Here is a 14,372-nt window from a genome sequence, read left to right on the forward strand (position 1 = left end):
TCCAGCGGGCTCACCCGTGGACCACATTCTTCCCAGATCCGGGGTTCTTCCGTCGCCGCCGTCTCCTCCGCGGGTCCCTCCGGCCAGGTCCAGACGACCGTCTGCTGTCGCCACCTCACCCCTTCGGCCACGAACGTCCGGGTGCTGTGGCTCACGTGGGCCGCCGGGATGTCTGTCCGGATGTGTTGCTGCTGCGGTGGTGGCTGCTGCTGCGGTGGTGGCTGCTGCTGCGGTGGTGGCTGCTGCTGCGGTGGCTGCTGCTGCGGTGGCTGCTGCTGCGGTGGCTGCTGCTGCTGCGGTGGCTGCTGCTGCTGCGGTGGTGGCTGCTGCTGCGGTGGCTGCTGCTGCTGCGGTGGCTGCTGCTGCTGCGGTGGCTGCTGCTGCGGTGGTGGCTGCTGCTGCTGCGGTGGCTGCTGCTGCGGTGGTGGCTGCTGCTGCGGTGGTGGCTGCTGCTGCTGCGGTGGCTGCTGCTGCGGTGGTGGCTGCTGCTGCGGTGGCTGCTGCTGCTGCGGTGGCTGCTGCTGCGGTGGTGGCTGCTGCTGCTGCGGTGGCTGCTGCTGCTCGTGCCTCGGCGTGGGCGGTCGTGCGGGCGTCCACCGTGGTGACCCCTCGTATCGCGGTGTGGGCGGGATTTCGGGCAGCCACCGCGGAGGCGAGGGTGCCCAATCGTCTGCCACTTCTTGCGGCGGGGTGCCGGGTTCGGGCGCATACCTCGGCGTAGGTGGGTACCCCGGGTTTTCCCACAGCTGCGTCTCCTCCTCCTCGGCCATCCGTAGTTGGGCCTGCCACTCCGGCGACTCCTCCATCTCCTTCAACCGCCGCTCCTCGTTTCGCCCTCGCGCCTCGCACTTGCGCCGGAACTCCCACGTAGCCGCTACCACGGCCTCGGCATGGCTAACGGGAGCCGTCTGGTCCTGGGGCGGTTCTCCACTGGCCCACTCCACCTGCGCCGCGCCAGTCGGTATGCGTCCGTCGGCCCGGTTGAACGCCTTGCGAAGCCGCCATCGCCGTTGCTCCACCCGCGGGTCCTCCACCAATTCGACGTCGCTGTCGGAGCTGATCACCGGATCGGGGACGCCCCGCCCGGAGATCCGCCGCGAGGTTCGGGTAGGCCGGGCTGCCGACCATCCTTGCCCCGGGCTGGATCCTCCGGACGGCTGGTGGGCCTCCATCATCCTGCGCGCTTCGCTTCTTGTCACCCGTGTGCTCATGATGCTTGTTGATTTTTGATTGTGCAGCTGGAGCCTGGGCTCCCTTTAAATACACCTCGGTTCCGAGCCTTCCTCTTTGCTCGATCCCGCTATTTCCATCGGCCTCTCCTTCTTACTACCCAGATCTATGGTACAGCTCTCTGCTCTGTGCCGTCTTCCCTCTTCCTTCGGCCGACTTTAGATGCGTGTTTTTTTCTTTTCCTCCGATCAGTCCCAATCGAGACCTTAGACGCTCTGGTTCGCTCCCTTTGTGTTCTTAACGTTCTCCTGATGTCCTTTATGTGTTTCATTGCGCCTTTGTAGATGACCTGTAGTATCCTTGGAGGTATCCTTGGAATTTGTTCGTAGTATCCTTTGGGAATCCTTGCAGGTATCCTTGGACTCTTTCCGTAGTACCCTTTGGGAATCCTTGGACGTATCCTTTGACTCCTTTCGTAGTATCCTTTGGGCATCCTTGGAGGTATCCTTGGAATCCTTTCGTAATACCCTTTGTTCATCCTTGGAGGTATCCTTGGTATCCTTGTACTCCTCTCGTAGTATCCTTTGGGCACCCTTGGAGGTATCCTTGGGATCCTTTCGTAGTGTCCTTTGGTCATCCTTGGAGGTATCCTTGGACTCCTTTCGTAATATCCTTTGGGCATCCTTGGAGGTATCCTTGGGATCCTTTCGTAGTGTCATTTGGTCATCCTTGGAGGTATCCTTGGACACCCTTCGTAGTATCCTTTGGGCATCCTTGGAGGTATCCTTGGACACCCTTCGTAGTATCCTTTGGGCATCCTTGGAGGTATCCTTGGGATCCTTTCGTAGTGTCCTTTGGTCATCCTTGGAGGTATCCTTGGACCCCCTTCGTAGTATCCTTTGGGCATCCTTGGAGGTATCCTTGGACACCCTTTGTAGTATCCTTTGGGCATCCTTGGAGGTACCCTTGGGATCTTTTCGTAGTGTCCTTTGGTCATCCTTTAATGTTGTTTTGCATCTGTTGTGTCTGCTTGCTGTAGCCGCTCGCCTGTGTTTTCCGTTTGTTGCTGTTTCAGCTCGCTTACGTGGATGGTCCGCTCTTTCTTTGTGTTTATGTGTCTTATTTTGCAGATTACTGGTGACGCAAAACCTATGACTTGGTAAGGTCCGTCGTATCTTGGGGCCAATTTTGCTGCGAACCCCTCGGCCGCTTTTGATAAATGGTGTTCCTTGGCCCACACGACGTCACCCACCTTTGGCGTCCATTGCCTCCTCCTTAGGTTATAATGCCTAGCCTGGTCCTGGGATGCTTTCTCCAGGTTCCGCCTTACAATCTCGAAGATTTCCCTGAGTTTGTTAGCATTCTCTTCCGGGGTCTCTGTCGGTCGTCCGGTCCCTACGGTTTCTCTGTCGTATAGGGCGCTCGGTAGTCTTGGTTCTCTGCCTTGGGTAATGAACGACGGTGTGTAACCTGTGGATTCTGAAACGCTCGTGTTTACTGCCAGCATGATTTCTGGCCATTTTTCGTCCCAGTCTCTTTGGTTCTGCCCTGCGAGCTGCGCAATCATTGTTTTCACCGTCCTATTGGCTCTCTCAGTCGGGTTCTCCTGTGGGGTGTATGGAGCTGTGAACTGTTGCCTGGCTCCCATTTCGGCCAGGAAACTCTTGAAGGTTTTGCTGGTAAACTGTACTCCGTTGTCCGTTATGACTATTTTGGGGACCCCATACCTCGCGATTATGCGTTCTTTAAAGGCTTTCTTTAGGGATTCGGCCGTCGCGCTTCGCAGCGGCACCAACTCAGTCCACTTGGAGAACCTGTCCATCAATACCAGCAGCATTTGGTTGCCGTGTTTCGAACGCGGCAGGGGTCCGACGAAGTCCGCACATACCGTAGCCCATGGTTCCTCTGGCACCTGCGTAAGCATTTTCCCAGCCATTTGCATCTGATTCGGCTTGAACCTCATGCATGTCTCGCATACTCGCACGTGGGCTCGGGCGTCTCTGTGCATTCCTGGCCAGTAGTACCGGGCTGCCAGACGTGCTATTGTCTTTCGGCTTCCTACATGGCCAGCCGCCGGTGAGTCGTGGTTCTCCTTCAGCACCGTTTCCCGTAGAGCTTTCGGGACGCACATCTTCCATGTTGCAACATCTTCGCTGCCCGCTCTATGAGGTATATTCCTGTACAGGGTGTTACCCTCCATCACGTAGTCTGGATACTTTTGCGGCTGGGTCCTTATCTTTTCGCGCATTTCCAGAATCCAGCTGCATGCTGCAGACGCTTCCGCCGCCGACGTCTCCTTGATCCCTCGAAGCGTTTCCGGCAGTGGCTGCCTTGACAAAGCGTCTGCCACCACGTTGAGTTGCCCTTTCCTGTACGCTATTTCGAAGTCGTACTGCTGCAACTCCAGGGCCCATCTGGCGATCCTCCCTGAAGGGCTCTCTATGCTGTTGAGCCACTTCAGTGCCATGTGGTCGGTTACTACTTTAAAGTGGTAACCTTCCAGATACGGCTTGAGCTTTCGGATTGCCCAGACGATTGCCAAGCACTCCTTCTCGGTTGTTGAGTAATTCTTCTCAGCGCCGTTGAGCGTTCGGCTTGAGTAAGAGATTACCTTTTCGCCTCGTTCAGTTTCCTGGGTCAAGATTGCCCCGATGCCGTAGTCGCTTGCGTCAGTTTGCAAGATGAATGGTTTGTCGAAGTCCGGGCATGCCAGTACGGGGTCTGCGACGAGTCTTGCCTTCACCTCTTCGAACGCCGTCTGATGTTCCTGTGTCCACACCCATTTATTGCCCTTGCGTAGCAGATCGTTGAGAGGTTTGACTATTTTTGCGAAGTCAGGTACAAACCGGCGGTACCATGATGCTACGCCCAGGTACTGTCGGAGCTCTCTTACTGTCGATGGTGGTTCTAGTTCGGCGATGGCTGCTACCTTTTCCGGATCCGTGCCTATTCCTTCGCTAGTCACTCGATGACCGAGATATAACAGCTCTTTCTTGAAAAATTGGCACTTCTCCGGGTTTAATCTCAGATTTGCCTCCTTTAGTCGTCGGAAAACTTCCTTTAGGTTGGCCTTATGTTCTTCCAGCGAGCGCCCGATCACTATGATGTCGTCCTGGTAAGCAAATGCGTGCGGCGACATTTCTGGGCCGATCACCCGGTCCAGCACCCGTTGAAAAGTCGCAGACGCCGAATGAAGTCCGAATGGCATTACTTTCCATTGGAATAAACCTTTCCCCGGCACTGTAAATGCCGTATACTGCCTGCTGTCCGCTTTCAGTGGGATTTGCCAGTACCCATCCTTTAGGTCCAAGCTGCTGATGTACCGTGCTTCCCTCAGTTGGTCGAGAATATAATTTATTCGGGGCATCGGGTAGGCATCCTTTACAGATTTGGCGTTTATTTGCCTAAAGTCGACGCACAGTCTCCATTTGCCCGTCTTTTTTCTAACCATCACGATGGGAGAACTGTATGGGCTTGTTGAGTGTTCTATGTATCCCATTTGGAGAAGCTCGTCCACCTTCGCATTGATCTCCCCTTGAACTTTTGGATTCTTGGGATAGTATCGCTGCTTTATTGGTTTGTCGTCTTTCATCGTGATCTGATGCTCTGCCATGTTTGATGTTCCCTTCATGCTGCTGAAAGTCGATAGCTCTGCCTCCAGGAATTTCGTCGTGTCGTCATCTTCGCTTGCCCGTTGTACGACTGCCACCGACAACTTTTCCTCGAGCCATCCCTTGTGACGATTCCTGGCCGGTATTATCACTTCGTGTCCAGCGCACTTAATTTCGGTACCGACTTGTGTTAGAAAATTCCATCCCAACACCAATGAATCCACTACTCCTGGTAGTATCAGCAGGCTCATGCTCAGTCGCTTGTTCCCGAACGCAATTTCCACCTCCAGCTGCTCATCGATTCCGCCACATCTTCCGTCTGCCAACCTAACTTGCCGTCGTATCCTCGTAATCTTTCCGAGGGCAGCCAGGTCGTCCGCCAGCTCCTTGCTTATAAAGCTTGCTGTTGCCCCGGTGTCGATTGTGGCCTTGTATGTGCCCCCACCAATCGTCACCGCTGCGGACAACTGCTGCTCCTCCTCGATCAGCTTTCCCGTTAGTTTGGAGAGGTAGCATCTTGCGACCCCCGCTCGCCTCTCTGCGGCTGAGATCGCTGGGCATTTCCCGCCTGCTGGCAGCATTCAACGCTCCTGACGCCTACTCTCCCGCACACCCAGCAGAACAACAGGCGTTGGTGCCGACATCCCCGCGCCCAGTGTCCATGACCGCCGCACTTTCGGCAGGCCTCCTGGGGGTCTGTGATGTGTGTCGTTTCACGAGGCCTTTGTGTTGTACTTGGTGGCCTCCAAACATTGTTTGCTGGTTGCATCTGTTGCTGTTGTGGTGGTGTCCATTGGCCTCCGCGTGGTGCTCCTGTTGCCTGCTGCCGTGGTACTCGGTTAGGTGGCGACCATTGGTCGTTTCCCCGCGTCTCCTGGATTCCTGTCTCTTCGCATCTTCTGCATGTTACCTGCGCTGGCGATGACGACTTGTTCTTCGAGAATTTGTTTTCTTGCGCGAACGCTTCCCGCTCCTTTTCGAGTTCTTCATACTCGTCAGCTAATATCATCAGCGTGTCCAGGTCCGACACTTTATATGCCCTTAGGAAGATCCTTAGACTGGGGGTGCAGTTCTCCTTGATGATTCTTAGGGTCTCTATAGTGGAGTAATTAAGTGGCCTCACCATCGTCTGCATGTCGATCATGTAGTCTTTGAACGACTCGCTGAAGCCCTGCTTCCGTTGCCTGACCTGATCCGCCAGCCTGGTGAAGAAGTCTCTCGGTAGAAAGTATGTGTGGAAACTATCTATGAACTCCGCCCAGGTTTTCCATTGTTTGTTGTTGGCGATGAACCACTTCAAAGCCCTTCCCTTCAGTAATTCAGGCATCGCTCGGGGAATCATGTCTAACTCCAAGCCGTATGTGTTGGCGGACCATTCCACCTGCTCCAGGAACTCGAACGGTTTTTCCGCCCCGTCGAACCTGAACGACCATTCGCGGACCTGTTTAGCGATCCTTGCATAGTCTGATTGATTGGGTCTCGAGATCAGCGCTGTTGTTTTCCTGTCTTGGCTTGATTCTCTCCTGTTTGCCTCCTTTTGTAGGTTGTCAACGCTCAGGCTTGCCACTAAGTTGTCCCCTTCGACGGTTGTTAACGTGATGCTGGGGCCGGCTTTGTCGTGGTATGTGGCTTCCAAATCGGCCCAGATGTCAACGAGTTGTGGGTCATTATCCGTTTCTGAGTAATACTCGGATAATGCTTTTCTCATGTCCTCTAATCTGCCGTCCAGGGTGACATTAAGCCTCTGTGCGACATTGGCGAAATCCTCCTTTTTAAGTCGGTAGATCCACTTCTTCCCCATTCTGTTTAAATTGCTTTCACTGCTGGGACAATCACGTTGGGCGCCAGATGTAACGAACTGATTTTTATGGTCTGCTCGCTACGAGATTCGTGCGGCTAGCTCAGTATATTGTGTGTTCGTCCCACCAAATTTATATTAACGTGACCGCCCAGTAGCTCAGTGAGAAAGCACAGAATTCACGGGTTCGTATTGGGTTTATTGTGGGTATATTATTACAAGTGTCTTAGTCGCTTGGTTGGCCTTGACTCGTTGCTTGTGACCCTCGGTACGTCCGATGGTCCTGATTGACTTGACGACCTCTCGCCTTTGAAGACTCGGTGCTCCAGTCCTGTAGCTCTCTGAAGATACTCGCAGCTCCCTGAAGATCCTCGCAGCTCCCTGAAGGTACTCGCAGCTCCCTGAAGACGCTCGCTGCTCCCTGAAGACGCTCGCTCGCTGATCGCTTCGCACGCGTGACTTGGTGACTGCTGGTAACGACTCGGACTCGCGAGGGGGTCAGCCGTACGGGCTTAGGGAAGCGTCACCGTTCTCAGACTAGGGTGAACAGAAGCTGCGCTCTCCAGGATCGCTCCTTTCGACACACCGCCGCCTGTCCCTTGCTCTGTCCCGGATGGTCCCACTGGGGTTTCCGCTCAGCCCGCGCGGACAGTCAAAGCGGTAACGCCAGGAATCTGCCTCGCGCTTTACTTCGCTTCCACGCCTAGTGTAAACGAACGTTCCACCCTAGCCTCACCCTTTTGCTTTTGGTCCTGGACGTTTCCGCGTGGCTTTTGGTACTCGGGGTTCGGGCACGCCGCTCCGGGACCTCGCAAGTCGAATCTGTAGGGCTCTCCTGGACAATTCCACTCGAGACCGTACCGATCGACCGCTCTCCCTTCTGGCTTGTTATATTCGTGATTCGGGCACGCCGCTCCGGGACCTCGCAAGTCGAATCCGTAGGGCTCTCCTGGACAATTCCACTCGAGACCTTACTGATCGACCGCTCTCCCTTCTGGCTGGTTATACTCTCTCCAGGCGTAACGCCAGGACTTTGTGGATAAAGTTAAACGACCGCCTTGACCTAGCCGTGTGACGCCCTCTGGATCTCAGCTACCTGCGTCTCAATTCGGAGATTCCTGGTATCCCAATCCCGAACGTCTCGACGTAGCAATCTTGCTCCTTGTAGGCTCCCACGGCGTTGTTTCCCTGGCGACTCGACTTGCTGTTGCTCTCTTGTAGATTATCGGGTTGTTTGATTGTTCACTTTGGTATCTGACTGATCTTGACGGTTTGACTCCTTGTGATCGACTGATCCAGCTGCCAGCGCTCTGCGGCCTTATATAGGGCCTCCGGGAACCGTTATTTCCCTTTTGCGCACGGCCCGCTGGATCTCTCCACTCTGGGTCCAAAGTCCGTGCGTCCTGGATGACCCACTTGTCGTTCCCGTACCGCTTCCAATCGATGCTCCGCCCACTGCTGCCATCCCGCTGATTCTCGTGATGCTTGTGGCACGCCTGTGTGCCGCTCCACCGCCGAGATGTGGCACTTCCTCTCCCGGTCCAAAGTTCACGGGAGAGTCCAAAGTCCGATGGAGTCCCGTTACCCGCTTTTGCACACGGCACTCTTGCCTTGCCCGCGAAGTCTCCACTCTCCCTCGATCTCCATCCTCGGTCTCCAAACTCTCTCGCTCTCCTTCATTGGTCTCCCAACTCTCTCGCTCTCCTTCGTTGGTCTCCAAACTCTCTCGCTCTCCTCGCCGCGCCGTTACTACGCGAATTCGCCGCGTATCTGGCAAGCGGCCGGCCATCTGCTGCTGTTTCTATTTGTGGGGAGTTATTCAACTCCTCACACGCTTTATAAACCCAAGAACACTCATGGCCTTGTTGACAGTGGACATTATGTGGCAGTCAAATTTAAGTTTTGGGTCCAGAAGAACGCCTAAGTCATTAACGGAATATATACGATCGAGTGACGTATTTTGAAGAGAGTAACTAACAAAAGTAGGAGTACCCCTATAAAAAGTCATAACGTTGCATTTAAGGCAGTTCAAATTTAAAAGGTTATACTCACACCATCCCTGAAAACATTCAATATCTGATTGTAAGTTGGAACCCGACGCTATATTATTATATGATAAACAAAGCTTAGCATCATCAGCATACATTAGTACACGAGAATGTGTTATGGTAGAGGGAAGATCGTTAATAAACAAAGTAAACAGCAAAGGACCCAAATGACTACCCTGAGGCACTCCAGATGTAACGTAGATCAATTTTGAAACAGCGTTCTTGAATATAACCCTCTGAGTCCTACCATTCAAATAACTTGAAATCCAAGTTAATAGATTACATGGAAACCCAAGCTGATTTAATTTGAATAATAGAAGAGAGTGGTTGACAGAGTCAAAGGCCTTACTAAAATCTGTATATATAACGTCAGTCTGCATTTTTTTCTTAAATCCATTAATTACAATAGATGACAATTCAAGAAGGTTGGTGGTGGTCGATCTTCGCTTAACAAAACCATGCTGACACGGTGATATTAGCGAGGAACATAAATGTTGCAAATGAGAAGTAATAATACGTTCAAATGCTTTAAGAATTGCCGACAATTTGGAAATACCTCTATAATTCTGGGCATCCGCCTTCGCACCCTTTTTGTGAAGTGGAATTATAAAAGAGTCCTTCCAGATAGTAGGAAAAACTGATGATGAAAAAGACATATTAAAATTGACGCACAAAACTTAAGCACACACCCGGGGAGTCCATCTGGACCGGGAGAATAAGTTGGCGTTGTTGTTGCTAAGTCTCTTATGAGAGAACTTTCCGTAATTTCAGGGGTAAAAATACAGTTTGCCCTATTTAAGGGATTAGGGTAGTTAGAATTTGACCAAGCAACCGAACTATAAGTAGTTTGGAAAAACTCGGCAAATAAATCAGCAATTTCAGAATCCGTCGATGCCTTTATTGAGTTAAAACGTACAGATGAAGGCAATGCCGACGACTTACGCTTGGCATTAACAAAGTTATAAAACTGCTTCGGATCATTTGAAAATTCGAATTTACATCGACTTAAATACATAGAATAGCAATGACTATTGAGAACATTAAAGTCCGATCGAGCCACCACATATTTCAAAAAATCAGATGGCTTACCCGATTTTTTATACTTTTTATAGGTGTTTGTTTTAAGGTTTTTAAGTCTTTGAAGCGCATTCATTCATTAAAAAAAGTATTTAACACTATATAGAAGAGTTCAGTGGCACTTTCAATATCCATACAATTGTACAAGTCTGTCCAATTATATTGAGAAATCAAATCGTTAAGTTTTTTATAGTCACATTTTCGAAAACATCTCATTTTAGTTTGAGGAACTAAAGGAGAGAGGGTATCAACGCATGGGAGGCAGATTGTCAATTCCATTGTTGGATGATATCGGTCTTCAGGTACAACAAGAGCGTCAATTCTAGATACCGTGACTTCAGACGGGTCTGAAACAAACACGAGATCTAGTTGTCTATTTAATGAATTCCGTATAAAGCTTACTTGCTGTAAAGATAATTCTAGAAGTCAGTAGGAGAAGACCAAGAGATATCAGGGAGATTAAAGTCACCCAAAACAATCAAAAGGTCTCTGTTAGAAAGAAGGGATAGAACAGATTTTATGGCAGACAGATGGTGCTCATAAATTATTAAATCAGAGCCAGGTGGAATATAGGAACATGTTACAAAAATAGATATGGATTGCATGGAAACTTTCACACTAACAAATTCAATTTCGTTATGGGCATCAAAGTAAATTTTTTCAGATGTGAGGCTAGTGGTAACGGCAATCAGCACACCGCCTCCCCTACGTGAGGAGCGATCGGTCCTATAGGCATTAAAGTTATTTGACAGAACTTCAGAGTCAGATATCTCTGGTTTCAGCCAAGTTTCCGTAAAAGCCAAAATATCTGCAGTAAATGCAGAGGAGTCAACATAAAGCTTGGGTAGCTTCATATTTAGTCCCCTAACATTTTGATAAGCCAAAAATAAACTTTTTAGTTTTTTGGCGCAGTGGAGGGTCTGTTATTTGTTCTCGGTTTATTGGGAACAAATTTTTTTATTACTAAATCATCATTAAGCCAAAAGCTTTCAGAAAGTAGTACCTTAAACACATCAGGCGGTGCAAATATTTTAAAAGAGGATATACTACGAGCGTATGAAAATCGAAATTGTTCAACTGAAATATTCTCGGATGGGAATTTTTCACTTATAAATTCCAAAACATCCTCAGATGAAGTATCTGGGGTGAACCTAGAAACAAATAATTGCTTCCTATGAGGAACAACTGACTGTTTCTTACGTCCCCCAGCAGCAGATTGAACCACACTAAGCTGAGAGCCAGAATCGGTTCCTACTGTACCTATAGGTACGGTCGGCACCATAGCCGGCACTGAAGATTTTTTTACCACCAGACTTCGAGAAACAGTGACTCCACCTGAATCAGCTGTATCCCTAGGCGCAGTTGGTTCGCTTACCCCAGTGTCGACAGAAACTGCTGCAGCTACCAAGTTCGGATTAGGGGAGGATACCGTGACCGTGTTAACTGCCGCTAAGCTGGCTTTTTTACGTTTAGGCGACTCAGTTAGTAATTTTTTATTATTAAATTGGGCACAAACGGAATTGAACCCCTCATTGAGCTGTTTAAAAGCACCTGAGAGATTCAAAAGGCTGTCTCGAGTCTGCTTCATAAAGCCGCTCATCTCAACAACCATTTCCAGAATTCAGATCAATGAAGTCTTTGACTCTGCCAGTAAATCCTGCGCATTTAACGTGCATCATCGATTCGCAGAGCCAGCAGAAAATAAAAGGGTCTTTAGTCGAAGCCGAAAGAGTACAATTTTTCTTACAGCAGACAAGAGCCATTTTAGGAGATGAAATAAAAATAAAATAAAATATGAAAAATACCTTAAGTAAATTTGGCACTGGGATCAAATTCCAAAAACCACAAAGGCACAAAACACGAAAAAAAAAGAGCGCGAGATCGCGTTTTTGTTTAAATGTAAGAGAGCACGAGAGAATAAATCTTCTATCGACTGAGCGTTGCTTGTGGGACACTGACAACTTTACGCACGAACAGTTACAATGTAAAGCAAGCAAGAGAGAGAGAATAAGAGAAAAGCACTCCAAAAATCTACCAGAAAATCGGCAGGTTCCAAGAGAGTTTAAATTACAGTTGTAATATAGAGCGGGAGAGAGAGTGGGAATAAAAGAGTTTTAGCAAGATTAGTGAGTGTAAAATTACACTAACAAAGCTAGGAGATTAAACAAATCTAATAGAAATGTTAAAATATCTATAACCACATACCCGTTTAATGGGGGATCAAGTCAAAAACACTAACACAACTATTTGGCTAAGCTTTGTTAAAAAACAAACACAAGAAACTCGCAAAAAATCACCGAAAAAGACAAAAACTCAGAGCACAAAAGTAAACACATCTGTTCACAAGCGACGCTAAATCGATTTTTACATATTATCTTATACTATTGGAAATATCATTTTTTGTACTTTTTACAATTTCGAATTAAATTTAATAATTAAAAGTGCAAGGGTATACAAACTTCGGCTTGCCGAAGTTAACTTTCTTTCTTGTTTTTTGATGATTCCTGAGCTATAGGTTATAGTTGCTCGATCCGACTTATTTACTACGTGCAATAGAAATAAGACTTTTAGGATCTTGTAACAGCCCATTTCTGTATAAATATATCTCCATCCCTGAGCATATATTTATTTTAATTTTTCAACTTCACTTAGTTACTATTACAATTTTATAGGTCGAACCAAATTTTTTTCACTGCCTTTTACTTTACAGTCGTTTTAACTACTCGATTCGTTTCTTAAAAACGGACTGCCCTGCCTCGAGTTCAATGATCAATAATAAAACCTCGGCTTAAGAGATTTATCTCAAAATTGATTAAGAGAGTAACACAAGAGAGTCGAAAAATAGGATGATGCAATTTGCAAATTAAATTTGAAATTAAAATTCGGCCGTAAATTGATGTTTACGTTAGCGAACTTTAGGGATCTCTTTGAGGATCTTGTGTTTACGTTAGCGGACTCAGGGCTCTCTCTGGGGCTCTTGTGTTTATCTTAGCGGGCTTCAGGGCTCGCTTTGGGGCTCTAATGTTTATAATATCGGCTTGGACGTTTACAGTATCAGTTTCATGCGGAGTCTGTGAAACTGATATGGGTGGGAATAATTTGGAAGAAGTACTTTAGAGAAATAGATGACCACGGATTTATCTCTAAGTCAGTCAAAGTTATTTGGAGATTGGCTCTCGGCTCAAAGTTGTTTATAAATTGGGATAGTGCCCCTTAATGATGTGTAACATAACTTGCGTCATCAGTTGTTATTACACACGTCCTTAAATTAATCAGAATTTCTGTTCTTTAGATTTTTTGTCTAGCTGTTGCGCCTCTCTCCCGTTGCACCATCGACAACATCAGCTAGAGCTTTTGTTGTCCGCTGTGCGCGACTTTCGCCGTCCGCCTGGCTCTAATATCGGCGCGCTCCTCGGAGTTGCGCTCTCATCATCTTGCGCCTCTCTCCCGAAGTACCTAGAAAGTCGGCTTGATTCTTACTCTTCATCGCCTAATAGTTATGCGCTCTCCGTCTCTACCTTTCTGACGTTTCTGACTTTCAACAACAACAATGGACTGCGGCTGCTGTAGTACGTTCTCGCTCATTATTACCAGGAGTGGATTAACCTGCGTGCAGTTATATTTTGAATGCTAATATTGACTGCCCACCTAATATTTGGAGCGCCGATCACCAGCCTATTCGTATCCGTACCACTACTTTACTGAAGGTTCTTACAAATAATTTTATTAATTATGATAAAATCCCAGCGAGGCCTCTTACGGATTCGGGCCATGATGCTGGACCAGTTATTGATAGCATGACCATGGATGACCGGATACGCGCTAACAATACAAATTTCAATATTTATTTTCAAAATATCGGTGGTATGCGTACGAAAGCTCAATCCCTTTTCCAGGCAACGTCTCATGGTAATCATGACGTCATCATTTTTGTTGAAACCTGGCTCAACATGGATTTCTTCGATAATAAATACTTTGATACAAATTTTTATCATGTGTTCCGTAAGGATCGAGATTCCGTTAAAACACGATGCTCCAGAGATGGCGGAGTTTTAATTGCTGTGCGGCGTGAGCTGCGTTGCATTGCTATTCGTCTCCAGAACGAGGATTCTCTGCTCGACCAACTCTGTGTATCTCTCGCTGGTCCTACGGAAACAATTTTCTTGACACTATCATACACACCCCCAAGCAGCAGTTTTGATTTATATAAAGCGCATGTGGACAAAATTGCCCACCTATACCAGGAGCTGGAAGATGGCCAATATATATGTGTTTTGGGCGACTTCAACCTATCTTCGCTCGTGTGGGCTCATGATCTTGAGTCTTCAGCAATGGTTCCCAGTGATTTGCATCTTCCCCACGAAATCTTAGTCATCGATGAGCTTCTTAGTATTGGATTAGTCCAGATTAACCATGTATTTAATAACTTAAATAAGCTTCTAAATCTAATTTCTGTACACCCTGATTTATGCTTTACTTTATGTTGCAGCGATAATCCTCTAGCCGCGTGTGATGCTCATCACAAGCCCCTATTAATCTTAATTACTTGTTATATTTTCTCACCAAATAATTCTCGCTTGCCTCTTACCTATATTAATTCTAGCAGTTTAGATTCTATCCGTAGTGATATTTTTAATATCAGATGGGCGGAAGTCCTCTCGCATGCGG

Source organism: Drosophila subpulchrella, unplaced genomic scaffold (genome assembly GCF_014743375.2).
Source record: "Drosophila subpulchrella strain 33 F10 #4 breed RU33 unplaced genomic scaffold, RU_Dsub_v1.1 Primary Assembly Seq92, whole genome shotgun sequence".
Taxonomy (NCBI): Eukaryota; Metazoa; Arthropoda; class Insecta; order Diptera; family Drosophilidae; genus Drosophila; species Drosophila subpulchrella.